General features: G+C 43.0%; 1 long non-coding RNA gene across 1 annotated transcript; it reads right to left on the bottom strand.

Annotated features, from left to right (window-relative positions):
* Window positions 1-5816: 5816 nt before the first annotated feature.
* On the bottom strand, window positions 5817-10031 carry LOC102900258. The gene is made up of 3 exons (XR_890349.4): window positions 9591-10031; window positions 8451-8608; window positions 5817-8289 (listed from the first exon to the last, which is right to left on the bottom strand). It is a non-coding gene; the product is annotated as an uncharacterized LOC102900258 (long non-coding RNA).
* Window positions 10032-13558: the final 3527 nt, after the last annotated feature.

Raw genomic sequence — 13558 nt, forward strand, 5'->3', positions numbered from 1 at the left:
TGAAACCACTAGACATTTTTGTTTTGCTGGAAGCCATATTTCTCCTTCGCTGAGAATGTTTTATTCTCTATCACTCGACTGGCTTTGTAGCAAATGAAAATTTGCTACCTTCATTCCTTCATACTCCAAAAAAAAAAAAAAAAAAAAGTAGAAAATGACAGAACTGAGAACAGAGCCCCGTAAGATGCCCCTGGACCTCCCTCCATGGTGATTGGTTAGCACCGAGTTTCACCCGATTAATAATCCACCTAACTGCAAAGCATTCAGGCCAATCCATCCATCTTGTTCGTGAAATCGTTTCCTTTGTCCATGAGTTACCTCCTTAAGTGAAAAGTGAACGCAACAGGGGTGTTCCCTTTAAATCCATTCTGTTTGCTAGTCATTGCTCCTGAATGAAGCTCAAGTGTTCATTTTTTCTTCACCATTTTCAGTGGCTGGGCAACAAAATTTCTTGCTTGCCCTCATCATGTGTCAACAGAGGCTTGGGTTCACTTAATAGACACTACACGGTGTTTCTGTTATGTTGGACTTCAGTTCTTTTTTGGCTTTTTCTCTTCCCTCTCTTTTAGCTCCAAGATCACGCTTGTTTTCAGAAAGTGGACGAGTTCTCATTGCTCAGTCTTTCGCCAACATTTCAACATTACCTCAAGCAAATAAATGGATTGCTTTTATAATTTGTTTATACTAACTAAAATCCCTTCTTAAACATAGAAACTCTTAGTACTATCCTTCCCCACATTTTCAGAACAAGGCTTTAAACATTTATTATTTGTCTCTGCTAAAAGTCTTTCTTCCATCTTTCCTGTATTCGTTGGTAAAGCTGACTCTACTGGGGGCTCCCTGGACTGGACTTATTTTTAGCAACACGTTTTTGTCCTAACTTTAGCTTCTGGAGGCTTATGCTAGGATAATGACCCTGTTATCTTGGAAATATTTGAAAGCTTTCTCCCTAACTTCCTTCTAGACCCACCCACTGTGTGCTTTCCAGTGGTCTAGGATCACATCCACACCCTCTTTCTCTCAGGTTCCTGCCATTGTCACGTGGCTCACCAATCTCTTGGTTCAGAGTTGGTCCTTAATAGTGATGCTCCTGGTTGTTACCTATCATTTGAGGCCTGGGGGTCTGGCTTGGGGTGTAGAAGTGTGCTCCTGTGAAAACACCAAGAATGAAGTTATCATAGCCTTTCCTTTGCTTTTCAGGCCACTGAAGTTCCATTTATTTATTTATTTATTTTTTTTTATTTCCACCTAGCTCTTTGAGTGGTATATGTTTGAGGGGAGAGAACACTAAACAAGGAGCCAAGTGACTGCTTTCTAGACATCGAGCAGCCATAAACCCGCTCTGTGGCCCAGGACAAAAGCTTGGCCCTCAGGAGGCCCCTATTTTTTTCCCCATAGAATAAAGGAGCTCAGCAAGGCTTCACCTCATTAACTGTATAAACTTTAAAAATGAAGCCTGAAGAAGACCTCTTGGTTCTGGACCTTTATTTAGGATGTAAGACCACATCAGTTCCAGGGACAGACCACATGGATCTGCCTTCTTCCCGGAGCTTTACGTTTCTAAAATTTTGTGCTTCTTACTTCTATTCTTCTCAATACAGAAACATTTAAAAAAATTTTTTTTAATGTTTATTTATTACTGAGACAGAGAGAGACAGAGTATGAGTCGGGGAGGGGCAGAGAGAGAGGGAGACACAGAATCCGGAGCAGGCTCCGGGCTCTGAGCTGTCAGCACAGAGCCCGACGCGGGGCTCAAACTCACAAACCATGAGATCATGACCTGAGCTGAAGTCGGTTGCTCAACCGACTGAGCCACCCAGGTGCCCCTCAATAGAGAAACATCTTAATCAGGGAGAGCATTGGAAAAAGAGAGAGAACACTGATGTAATAATTTGCATACAATGCAAGATAGTACATCAATACATGTTCATGTTTCCTTTTCAGAAATTTTTGACACCAGGTGTGTTTCAAATTTAGGGATATATGACATCCTTGGGGGGCTTCAAGGCCAAACATTTCTGAAGCCAAACAAACGTTCAGACAATGTGAGATAAGGACTAATAACATTGATATTTCGGCAGCAAAACACGAATATCCATATAAAATGGGATAAAGAATATTACCTCATGTTAGTTAAGATCACGTTGTCCACCCTCACTTATGAAAAAATGTCTTTTTTCAGATTTTCTTTTGGATTTCAGAATGGGAGATAAAGGATTATGTATGGGTCTATATTAGGAAATAAATTGGGGCATAGATAGTAGAGCTGAAAACTGGACTTCTTTACTGGTTTTTGTTTTTACCAGAACAGAAGGTGGGAAATTGTATCCACTTGATTTTATGAGATTCATCCCAAACCTTCAAATGAAGTACATACACATGGATGACACCCACTGACCGCCTCCCCAAGTAGAATTGACTACATTCGTGCTTCTATTGTATGCTAAACAAATTCCTTCATTCCCTAGATTTATTGAACTTGTACGGAGTGCCAATTCCTGAACTAGGTAAATGCATATATAAGAATGAACATGTTACTTATTTATCACTCTCCTTACTGAACTCACCAGTCAAGAAAGGAAAAGAGGCATTATGCAAATGTTTGCACATTAGCAGGAAAACTTAATCTAGTCTTATGGGTCAAGGAAGAATTCTCTTAGAATAGGCATTTAGGCTCAGACCTGAAGGATAACACGGTGCCAGTCAGATGAAGAGGGAAGGGGAGAAGCAATGTTCCAGGAAGTGGGTAGGTGTGATGGCACAGGTGGGAGAAACCCATTCAGTGAGCCCGAAACATCTAGCGAGGTTGGAGCATGGAGGAAAATGGAGAGTAGTAGCTAGACACGTGAGTTAGGGGTCTTGTAGAGGACTATGTAAGCCATCAAAGAGTTTAGAACCACTGGTTATTATGTCAGTCTTCTTTACAAATGAACTGTTCTTTGAGACATGGACCATATTCTATTCTTTGTATTCCAGAGCTCACCACAATGATTCGCATGCGGTAAATAAATATTTATGAAAGAAAAAAAGAAGGAAGAAAGGAAAGGAGGGAGGCTAGGAAAGAACTTAAGAATGGATGACTAAATAGAAGCATTGAAGAAAACTTGAGTATGAAATGTGGTGTCAACCGTTTTTTTTTTTTTTTTTTTTTTTTTTTGGGACAGAGAGAGACAGAGCATGAACGGGGGAGGGGCAGAGAGAGAGGGAGACACAGAATCGGAAATAGGCTCCAGGCTCTGAGCCATCAGCCCAGAGCCTGACACGGGGCTCGAACTCACGGACCGCGAGATCATGACCTGGCTGAAGTCGGACGCTTAACCGACTGCGCCACCCAGGCGCCCCGTGGTGTCAACCGTTTTGAAGAGTGGGGAGGCTATTTCTTAGCTAAGCATTCAGAATCTTGGGTTTTTTCTCTAACTTCAGGCAAATAGCTTTGCTCTCAAAACTTGTTTCCTCTTCCACAAAGTGAGATAGTTCATCTATCATCTCTAGCCCTGGAATTCAATAAATCTATAAAAAGAACTTTCAAATAAGTGTGGGGCAGATTTCTATCATTCAGAATACAATCGGCTCCAATTCCAGTGTGATTCTTGTGGATACCACATCATGAGGAAAGAGTCAGGGAAAAAGTCTGTTTTCAGGAAGGTATATGCCCATATACATCATCTAAACTTTTTGATTCATCTTTGATTGAATATTCATCCTACTTCTAACAATATAGTGCGAAGAGCTGTTTTTCCTCAACTTTATATTCAGTAACGCCCTCGACGTTTCTCAAATTACTAGTGTCAGTTAAGACAAGAACAAAACAAGAATGTTAAAAATACATTGTGTCTCTATGCCATGGCCGCAAGAACTGGATAGCCAACTTGCCAGCGAAAGCTTTCTTTTCAGGGCACATAATTTGCATGTGGGGCTCCATTCAAATCCTTTGAAAACGTGTCCAAGGAAATATAGCAATTGAAATGATTATCAGAAACTGGTTGTGTTTCAGTCGAAATCACACTTGTTTCCAAGACACTTTTGGTACAGCTGGAGGAGATTCAGGAGAGGGCCTTTGGAGCCCACTCTTGGTCCTCAAACATATAGGACATTTTTTTTCTTGTTGTCTAGTTTCGGTCTATGGCAACTTGACCTATTTTCCTGCTTTGTTCCCCCAAGCGTGTACAGATAAAATTTATATTACTTGGCTTAGAACTTTGAAGAACTTTTGTGGCTGTCTGTGTGGGAGACATTTTGGTATTTCGTGGACATTGTTGCTTGGCAGTTTAGAGATCGAGCTTGAGAGCATGTGGAGACAGTGGGCTTGAGCATGAGTTTTTTGAACTGGGTTTTCTACATGAGAGATGCGAAAGTAGAGGCCAGATAGGTGTCATACAGGGGCAGACATATCTCAGTATCTGGGTTTTTGTAATATAGCAGAAATAGTGAGATACTGAGGCAAGATGGAGAGGTTGAAGTCCAATGTCCCCTGCAAAGTCCTGACTCACGTTGCGTGACCTTGGGGAGTTCATTCAATCTCTCAGGGCCTCATTGTCCTTTCCTGTGTGATGACTGCGTGGGACCATAGGAAACCCAGGGTGTCTCAGCTCTAAAATTCTCACATTTTCTACAATCTTAGGAAGACAAGTTGCTTTATGTACAAAAATTTAAAAATTGCACCTTTTTGGTCTGAGCTAAAGTATCATAGAGAGTCAAGCTTATTCTAATCAAAAAAGCTTACACGTTTACTTAGGGAAAGACTGTCAATTTCTGGCAAAAGAAGTATAATAGTTGCTAAATCATGAACTGTCTTACTTCTCACTTTGGGATAAGCTTCGTTCACTTTCCCCAGTGAATGTGCTCTAAATCTCAGAGCCCAAACGTCAAGAATCATTCAGATTACAAACATATTTGACTGTTTTCTTTCACACACACACACACACACACACACACACTCTCTCTCTCTCTCTCTCTCTCTCTCTCTTTCTATAATATACATATTATACTATATTTACATGTTAATATTTAGTTTATTTGAAACATTTTTACTCCTAAGAACTTACATCTACTTTATGGTTTAAGGAATAAGGCTTTCCAGGCACCAGCATGCATGACAATGCTATTAGTTTATAAGAAATGAAACAGAGAAATTGTTACGCTCTGGGGTTCCGAGGAAATTTTCTCCAGGAAGTCACCATTACGTGGAGTAAACTTCTGTCTGTCTGTGTTAACACTTCACCTAAAACATACTCTCCAAGTCTGCCAGATTCAATTCAAGAACAGAGGGTCTAGCATATCACAAAGTGATTAGTAGCGAGGAGTTATCTTTCTGATTTTGTTTGCTTGCTTGTCTCTGCCCTGTACTAAGTGTATGGCATTCCGCTTAGCGTTGTAGTACTTCAGGGTAGGCGTCTCGATTCCTCTTCTATAACATGATTATACTATAATCCTATTCCAGACTACAAAAGAGAGAGCTGTAAGAAAAGCATCCTAAAAGTATTCTCCGCTCTCAGAGGAAAGCAATACACGAATATAACTTTTTCTTTAAATTAAATTAAATTTTAATTTAATTTAGTTTTTAAATTTTTTTTAAGTTTTTTTTTTTTATAAATTTTTTCTTTCAACGTTTTTATTTATTTTTGGGACAGAGAGAGACAGAGCATGAACGGGGGAGGGTCAGAGAGAGAGGGAGACACAGAATCGGAAACAGGCTCCAGGCTCCGAGCCGTCAGCCCAGAGCCCGACGCGGGGCTCGAACTCACATACCTCAAGATCGTGACCTGAGCCGAAGTCGGACGCTTAACCGACTGAGCCACCCAGGTGCCCCAGTTTTTTAATTTTTTTAATTTTAATGTTTTAATTTTAATTTTTTAACAGCAGGGTACACAAGTGCCATGACACAGAAAACCATTAATACCAGAATAAAAAAGACCCCATCTGTACGGGAGAGAAGGGCAGGAGGATTTTGATGGCGTTGGATATTGTTCTGCTTGTTAATTTTTCAAAGAACTGAAGATCGCACACCCAATTATCCCCCCAAGGAGTTTTTACATACCGATAACATTTGCTTCTTTGTGGGAGAGGGCTTCTCGGTGAAACCACCATGGGATGTGTAAGTGTCTCACTTGGAGGCGGCTGAGCCTGGCAAGTAGTAACGATCAGCAGGTACCCTCCGACAGTTATTCTGTGGCTTAAGGAAAATGGCTTGCGGTCACAGTCCAATCCCGGCTGGACAGGTATCCACATCATAAGAAACCACCACTAAATTTGGCGCAAAGGCGAACTATTATTGGCAGCGGAGAGAGAAGGCCTGAGTCAGCATTCAGACTGGGAGCCCTGACCATCCAACCTGGCCACTGCAGGCCAGGCCTGAGAGAGGCAACTCTGCAGGATAAAACGGGAACACGGAAGGGATCATTGCCTGATATGCCTTTCAGTGAGCTGGCAGGTTCATGGCCGGTTTACTACTGCCCACCTCAGGGGCAACAGAGGACCTATGGGATAGTACTATCCAGACGGCGGAGTTCTCCAGGCCTGATTTTCCTGAAATTTGATGTCCTGATAAGCCCTGGTATCTACTGCAGAGAAGTATAAATGGCTTATTCTTCCAGTAGGAGCTCACTTTGCTTCCGTCACTTCTCCATATCTGGTTATTTTTATTCAACACACAGTAAAATACATCCCTGAACGGAGAGCGCATGTTAATGGATCAAAGGTGTTCCAAGGGCATTGCCACCAATATGTCAACAGTAGAATTTACCTGGCCCACGGGGCCCAACAGTCATTAAACAGGGTAGCAGTCTGGGGCGCCAATGAGCTCCGCAGTATTATGGTTAACATTGACCTCGGTAGGGTGGGTGCACCTCCTGCTGGTCAATAAATGAGGTAAATTTAATGGCAGCCTTTGAGGCGAACCAACGTCTTATTCCTTGGCCAAGGCTGAAAACGTGGCCGGCCGTAAGGAGCAGAGGGTGATATTTAGGAGTGTGGAGAGGCAGGCAAAATGCTCGTAAAGAGCTTGGAAAATGCTTATAAACGTGGTTAAGAAGAGGCGAGGCATCGGGAACAAAAGCAGATTTTCCAAACCAAATCTCTGAGATGCAATTATGCATATATATATTTTGTTCTGGAGGCAAGCTCTGGTTGGACTGTGTGGCACAACGGCTAACAGCCTTTTGCCAGAAGGAGGCAAGTAAACATGGCAGAGAAATGTTTTTCTCCTTTAGGGAATATTGACTTCTCTCTCTCCTGTGACTTTTCCTTCTTCGTACTCTGCCTGGAAACAGTTATTGTGGCTATAATCATATCAAGCGAAGTACACGGAGATGAATTAGGCTCGAAAGTACTTAGTATTAACACACGATAGTGTCAATACAGGCAACGTCGTTTAGGGTAATTGAAGTTTTGTGAGGTTTTCCATTTCTCCTTTACACTGGATTTGCCTGATTTCTTTGAATAGTCACAATTTTTGACACTTCCGTTTAAAATGTTGTGCTTGCTTTTATACTCAGACGATTTCTTACTAAGCTTCAAAGTGAAAGGAACAGAAGAGAATTCTAAGCAAAAAGAGTGGGACTGACGCGATCAGGGCAAATACACTGTAATTGTTAGCTTCGATGGAAGTTATCGTGACTGAGGGTAGAATCTGATTTCTGATGACTCACAATTCTTAAAATATATGTACCCGCCATTCAGTAACAACAACAAAAAAATCATTTTCTTGACTTTTTCACAATAACTGACTTTTGACTTTCAGAGTATTCTCTGTAAACTATTTTTTACATGAAAAGAAAGTCTCCATAAACTTTTAGTGCTTTCTTATTATCTCAATGTACATTTAGGGAAGGTACCATCAGGGGATAGGTTATCTAGTATCTCTGGTAATTTGAACGAATCGTGTGCAAAGGAAACACTTCTAACAAATACCTGAATACTTCCTATATTATGTCTTATTTCCCCACAATAATGTACAAGTCCGTGCTATTTTGTAAATCTTCAACTTGAAGCAGGCTAAGCATTTATAGTGTTTATGCCAATAAAGTGTCCGATTAGTACAGCTTGAAAAAAACAATCAGCATGCTCAGTTAAGTCTCTAAAAAGCAGTGTGTTAAAAGTTGTAATGTAACAACAGTGAGTGTTTGGTTTGCTTTCTTCCCTGGAGAACAGCAGTCTGGCCTCTCCCGGTGGGTTCCCACTCGCAGCCTTCGTATCTTCAAGGACCTCCCGGTGAAGGCACGTGCAACAGCCGTAGACACCAGCAGGGGGTGCCAAAGGACAGCACCAGTTCGCATAGTAGGCTGAAGGGCCCTGTAAAAAGAATAGAAGAAAATTACCCCTAAGTGAGAATACTTGCACTTGGGGCCACTTGGGGCCATGGTGGAGCAACTTCTTATGACAGTGGGTTTGTGCACGTTGTCCTCAGTCACTAGAAGCGGACAGGGCCATTGCAATCATCAGGTAAACCTTACTTTATAACGGAGTCCGCTGAGATCCACAGAGGGAGTCGAGGACTTATCCAAAGCCCTGATGGTGGGGTCTGGCAGAGCAGGAACTAGAACAGAGGTCTCCAGGTTTTTCCTTCACAGCTTCTTCCACTCTGCCATGCTGTCTCCACATAGTGAAAATCCTGCAGGGAAAGGTCGCACGCCGCGTTTGACCTGGCCCTGTTGTCCTTCTCAACGCTGGTGAATGGACAGTCATCTCTGTCCCCGAACCTCCCGGTTTTAATGAATAGACACTGCACATTTTCCCTCCGTCCCCCTTCCTGAGACATTCTTACGGAAGAGAACAGGCTTCACTCCGAGGGCTTTGTGTTCTATTTAGGGAAACCACATCCCTATTGGAGTGTGTTCGGATTCTTTTCTCACTTTTTATCTCTACTTTTCCAGGGAGCACCAGCTGCAGGATTTTTCTTATTTCTACAGTCAAGACCCTGTTGGCCTCTGGTCAAAACTAACAAAATCTCTCACGCCAAAAACTACATTAGGAACTAATATTTTAAAATATATTAAAACGTCTCTGTTGTAATGCGTGCTAAAGACCCATTTTCGACGGAGACGGATCCAAAGTCTTCAGGTAAAAAAATCTGTGTTCTTGCTTTGTGTGAGAGCTTCTGTTCTCTTGATAAACAACTGACTTTGGGCCTATCTTCTGGATCGAGGAGAAGCCCGCTGCACAACATAAATTAGAATTAGAATCATAACTGAAACCTCTTAGAGCACCTATCGATTTTAATACGTCTGGACCATAGAGGCAACTTCAGTGAGTCGACTTCCTCCTAATTTGACAGCTGCTTTGCTACGGCCAGAGCTTGGACTAATGAGGTTACAGCTGTCAGGGTTAATCAACAGATCCAAATATGAACAAGGAATTGGGTAGCTGGTTTCAGTTAATTTGTGCAAATGTACAGATTGGGTGGGCAATATTTACACTGGCGACTCAAAACAAACTTTCGGGAGTTGAGCCAAGTATGATCTCACCAGTTCTCAGCTCTACCCTGGGGAGATAAGACACAAATTGCAGAAACAGGAGATGGAAAACAAAAGAGTTCATCGCTCCAAACTACCCATGAAAAAAGCCCATTTGCATCCAGCCTAGTTTCCTCTTACGCGAGTATCTGATTCAATTGCCAATACTTGACTCTGGTCACGCCTGAAAAAGTTCTCCAACTGTCCCGACGACTCAGCTTGGGATCTGCGCGTCTTTGACCCTTGCCGCGGGACTTTATGTAAGAGCTACCCCTCCCCCGCAGTCGCTGCACTTGTGAGAGCATCCAGAGTGAGTGCCACAATTGCTGCACATCCATTTTGTTATGAAAACATCATTCTATTAATATAAATACAGACTGCATCTGCCAGGGCTAACCAGAACAGGTGCAAAGTCTTTAGATGCTTGCTTGTGCTGAGAAATGAAAAGAGTGGACAAACAGTTTTCCGTGGTGGTGCTGCTGGGGTCGATGTAACATTCAGCTCTGCTGCATTCCTTGATGTTCGTGGAAGGTAGCCCGGGGAAACTCAATACGACTGGCTTGTAGGGGAGAGAGGGAGCGAGGAGGAAGAGAAAGACAGCGGCGACGTGGTCTCTAGGATTCTGTTTATGCAAATACTCTCCTCTCGATCTGGGGCTCGCATGGGTTATGTATAGAGTGCATTCTGTCAGATCGCCTGCTGTGAGTTATGCGGATGCTGCCAACATAAATATTCCGCGGGTTCTGAATTTAGAAAACGGCTTAAAGGCTCCTGATGTTTCTGTTTTTCCTGTTTTTTTTTTTTTTTTTTTTTTTTTTTTATCTTATCCATGTGACTGCCACTGTGTTGCCCGAGGTTTCAAATTCACTTTGTAGTTTTCCAGGCAAGAGAAAGTCATTGCCTGAAAGGCACATCTGGGTTCCTGTCCCTATCATCAGAATGATCTCGAGATTTCATTTTGTTGCACGGAATGAAAGTATTAAACATGTGGACCTTTTATAGCACAGTCTTAATAAACAAACAAGAAATACTCTGTGTGATAGCTGCGGATCTTAAGTGTGGGACTTCTGAGCCCATCCTCAGAAGTGAGTTCCTAAGGATAGGAGTGTGTCACACACACACACACACACACACACACACACACACACACTTATGTATGGCAGTTTGGGATTGATTGCTGTCAATGCCAACACGGTAGCCTTCCCATAGTGTTAGGTACAATGCTAAAATGGCTCCCAGGATTCCTGTCTCCTATGGGGCAAGTCCTATGCACCCAAGTGTGGGTAAGACCTATGAGTGCGATGAAATATCATCCCTGAGATTATGTTGTGTTATATATGGTAGAGGGGGAGGCATTTTAAAGATGTAATTAAGGTCCCTAATCAGTTGACCTTGAGTTCGTTAAAAGATGATGATGGGGTCCCCGGGTGGCTCAGTCAGTTAAGCGTCCACCTCCTGATTTCGGCTCAGGTCATGATCACAGTTTGTGGGATCGAGTCCTGCGTTGGGCTTTGCGCTGACAGTGCAGAACCTGCTTGGGATTCTCTCCCTCTCTCTCTGCCCCTCTTCTGCTCGCAGGTGTGCACATGCTCTCTCTCTCTCTCTCTCTCTCTTTCAAAATAAGTAAATAAACGTTAAAAAATAAAAGAGATTATTCAGAGTGGTCTGACCCAACAAAGCAAGGCCTTTAAAAGAGAAACTGAAGCCTTCCCTGAGGTCAGAGAGATTCTCTGTTGGCTCTGACATCAGCTGCCATGCTGGGAGAGGGCCCATGAGAAGGCCACATGGCAGGAACTACAGAAACTTCCTGAGGCTGAGCTAGACCCCCAGCTGACATCCAGAAAGAAAGCAGGGACTCAGTCCTACAGCAGCAAGGAACTGAGTATAGTCACAACCAAGCGAGTTTAGAAGAGAACCCTGAGCCCCAGATGGGCTCCCAGCCCTGGCTGACACCTTGACTTAATGTGCTGAGACCTTGCGCCGGGAACCCAGTTGGGCTGTGAAATGGTAAAGGAGTGTCACTTTACCTGGCTGAGTTTGTGGTAACTTGTCACACGGCAACAGAAAATGAATACACTCGTGTTCAGTACAAACTGTATCTAGACTTTGAACATCGACAGAACTGGCATCGCTAAGAAAGAGAAGAGTGCACCCGCATTGTGGATGCCACAAATGACCCGTTACCAGGAACTTCAAATTATAAATGGTGGCGGTGGTTGTTACATTCTTCTTGTCAAACATCTCATTTTCTCCTCTGCCTTCGGGTTACTACCTACTCTTTCATTTCTCAAAAGGGATAGGAGTTTGTTGGAATTCTGATTTAAGGCTTCAAAACGCAGCATCACCATCGAGGTACATCACGCATTTATTATGGGACTTATGAATTATTCATGAGGGTTCCTAGCTTTTTCTCTGCGTGACCTTCTTTGTCATCGGCCATCAGCTTTGGCTTTAAGAGGAAGAACTGAAGGAAAGAGAAAGAGAGAGGAAAAGATGACAGCAGGCATGAATGCGAGGGGTTGGGGCTTGCGTTTCGGAGGATTTGTTACGGCAGGGAGCATCCTGACCGTGAAAGCGGGAATCCCGTGTCCCTGGTGCTCTAGTAACATTCGATCAGCATGGAGGTGGTATTCATAAATCCTTTAAAAATAAACTAACAGTAAACATAGACGTCGATGGTAGGCAGAAGTGGGATTTTAAAGAGGCATTCTTTGCCCTACTAATCCCTTCAATGATTTTAAAAAATGGAAATAAATGACTAAGGTTTTTTTTTTCTTTTTTTTCTTTTGTTTTGGAAATGACTTTTGTAAACTGGACCCTGCTCTTTGAGCTGTGATAGCACTCAAAGTCTGCACCGGAGGGGAACAAAGATTTGTATAAGTAAGTCCTTATGGCCACCTTGATGTGTGAGAGGCAGGTCCCGCCACAGTGCTTCTGATGTCATGGGCGGTCACACTGGGGGACCCATCTTAACCTGCTGTTGGTAAGGTCACCAGGAGGAGGGCCAAGTCCGACCCTCACACAGGCTTCCGTAGAGGCTCCTCCAGCTGCCCACGCATGCCCAACTTGTTTTCCTGAGCAGAAGTGAAACCCAAGAACCAAACTTTCTTTTGACTACAATGAAAAAATACCTTTGGCCCCGATTTCATCTCACAATGTACAAACTCAGTTTACTTGCCACTATTCCGAATCATAGGCAGGGGTGTAAAGCTTTAAGGAAAAAGGATAAGGTGTGGTTTATATTTGAGCTTTTTCGTTTCTTTTAAAAAAAATTTTTTTTCACATGTATTTATTTTTGAGACACGGAGACAAAGCGTGAGCGGGGGAGGGGCAGAGAGAGAAGGAGACACAGAATCTGAAGCAGGCTCCAGGCTCTGAGCAAGCCGTGAGCACAGAACCTGATGTGGGGCTCGAACCCATGAACTGTGAGATCATGACCTGAGCCGAAGTCAGATGCTCGACCCACTGAGCCACCCAGGTGCCCCTTCTTTACTTTTTTAATGAAGTACCAACATACAGACCCTGGTGACAAATGAAAATGAAAAGCTGCTTGTTCTTTGTTTGTTTGAGAGGGTCAGAGAGCACGAATGGGGGAAAGGAGGAGAGAGAGAGAGAGAGAGAGAGAGAGCGAGCAAATCTTAAGCAGGCTTCATGCTCAGTGCTCAGCACAGAGCCCGACGAGGGGCTGGATCCCATGACCCTGGGATCATGACCTGAACCAAAATCAAGAGTCGGATGCTCAACTGACTAAGCCACCCAGGCGCCCCTGTTTGTTCTTTTTAGAATAAATATTAGCAAAGTGCAGCCTGTGGGTCAAACCCAGACAATCCCTTGTTTTTGTAAATAAAGTTTTATTGAGACACAGCCATGTTCATTTGGTAACATAGTGGTTTTGGCTGTCTTAATGCTACATTACAATGGCAGAGGTGAGTGGCTGAGATAAAGACTGTCTGGCAAAGATTAAAGTATTTCTACCCGTTCCTTCATGGAAATGCGTGCTGTTAGCCATTTTGGAAAAACTGTCCTTATATATTGTTATCATGGAAAGCCATGGAAAGTATCTCTACAGCAGGAAAGTTTGGTCATTTGGAAAGACTTAGGGAGAGAAC

The sequence above is a fragment of the Felis catus genome, chromosome B2, assembly GCF_018350175.1.
Source record: "Felis catus isolate Fca126 chromosome B2, F.catus_Fca126_mat1.0, whole genome shotgun sequence".
Lineage (NCBI taxonomy): Eukaryota > Metazoa > Chordata > Mammalia > Carnivora > Felidae > Felis > Felis catus.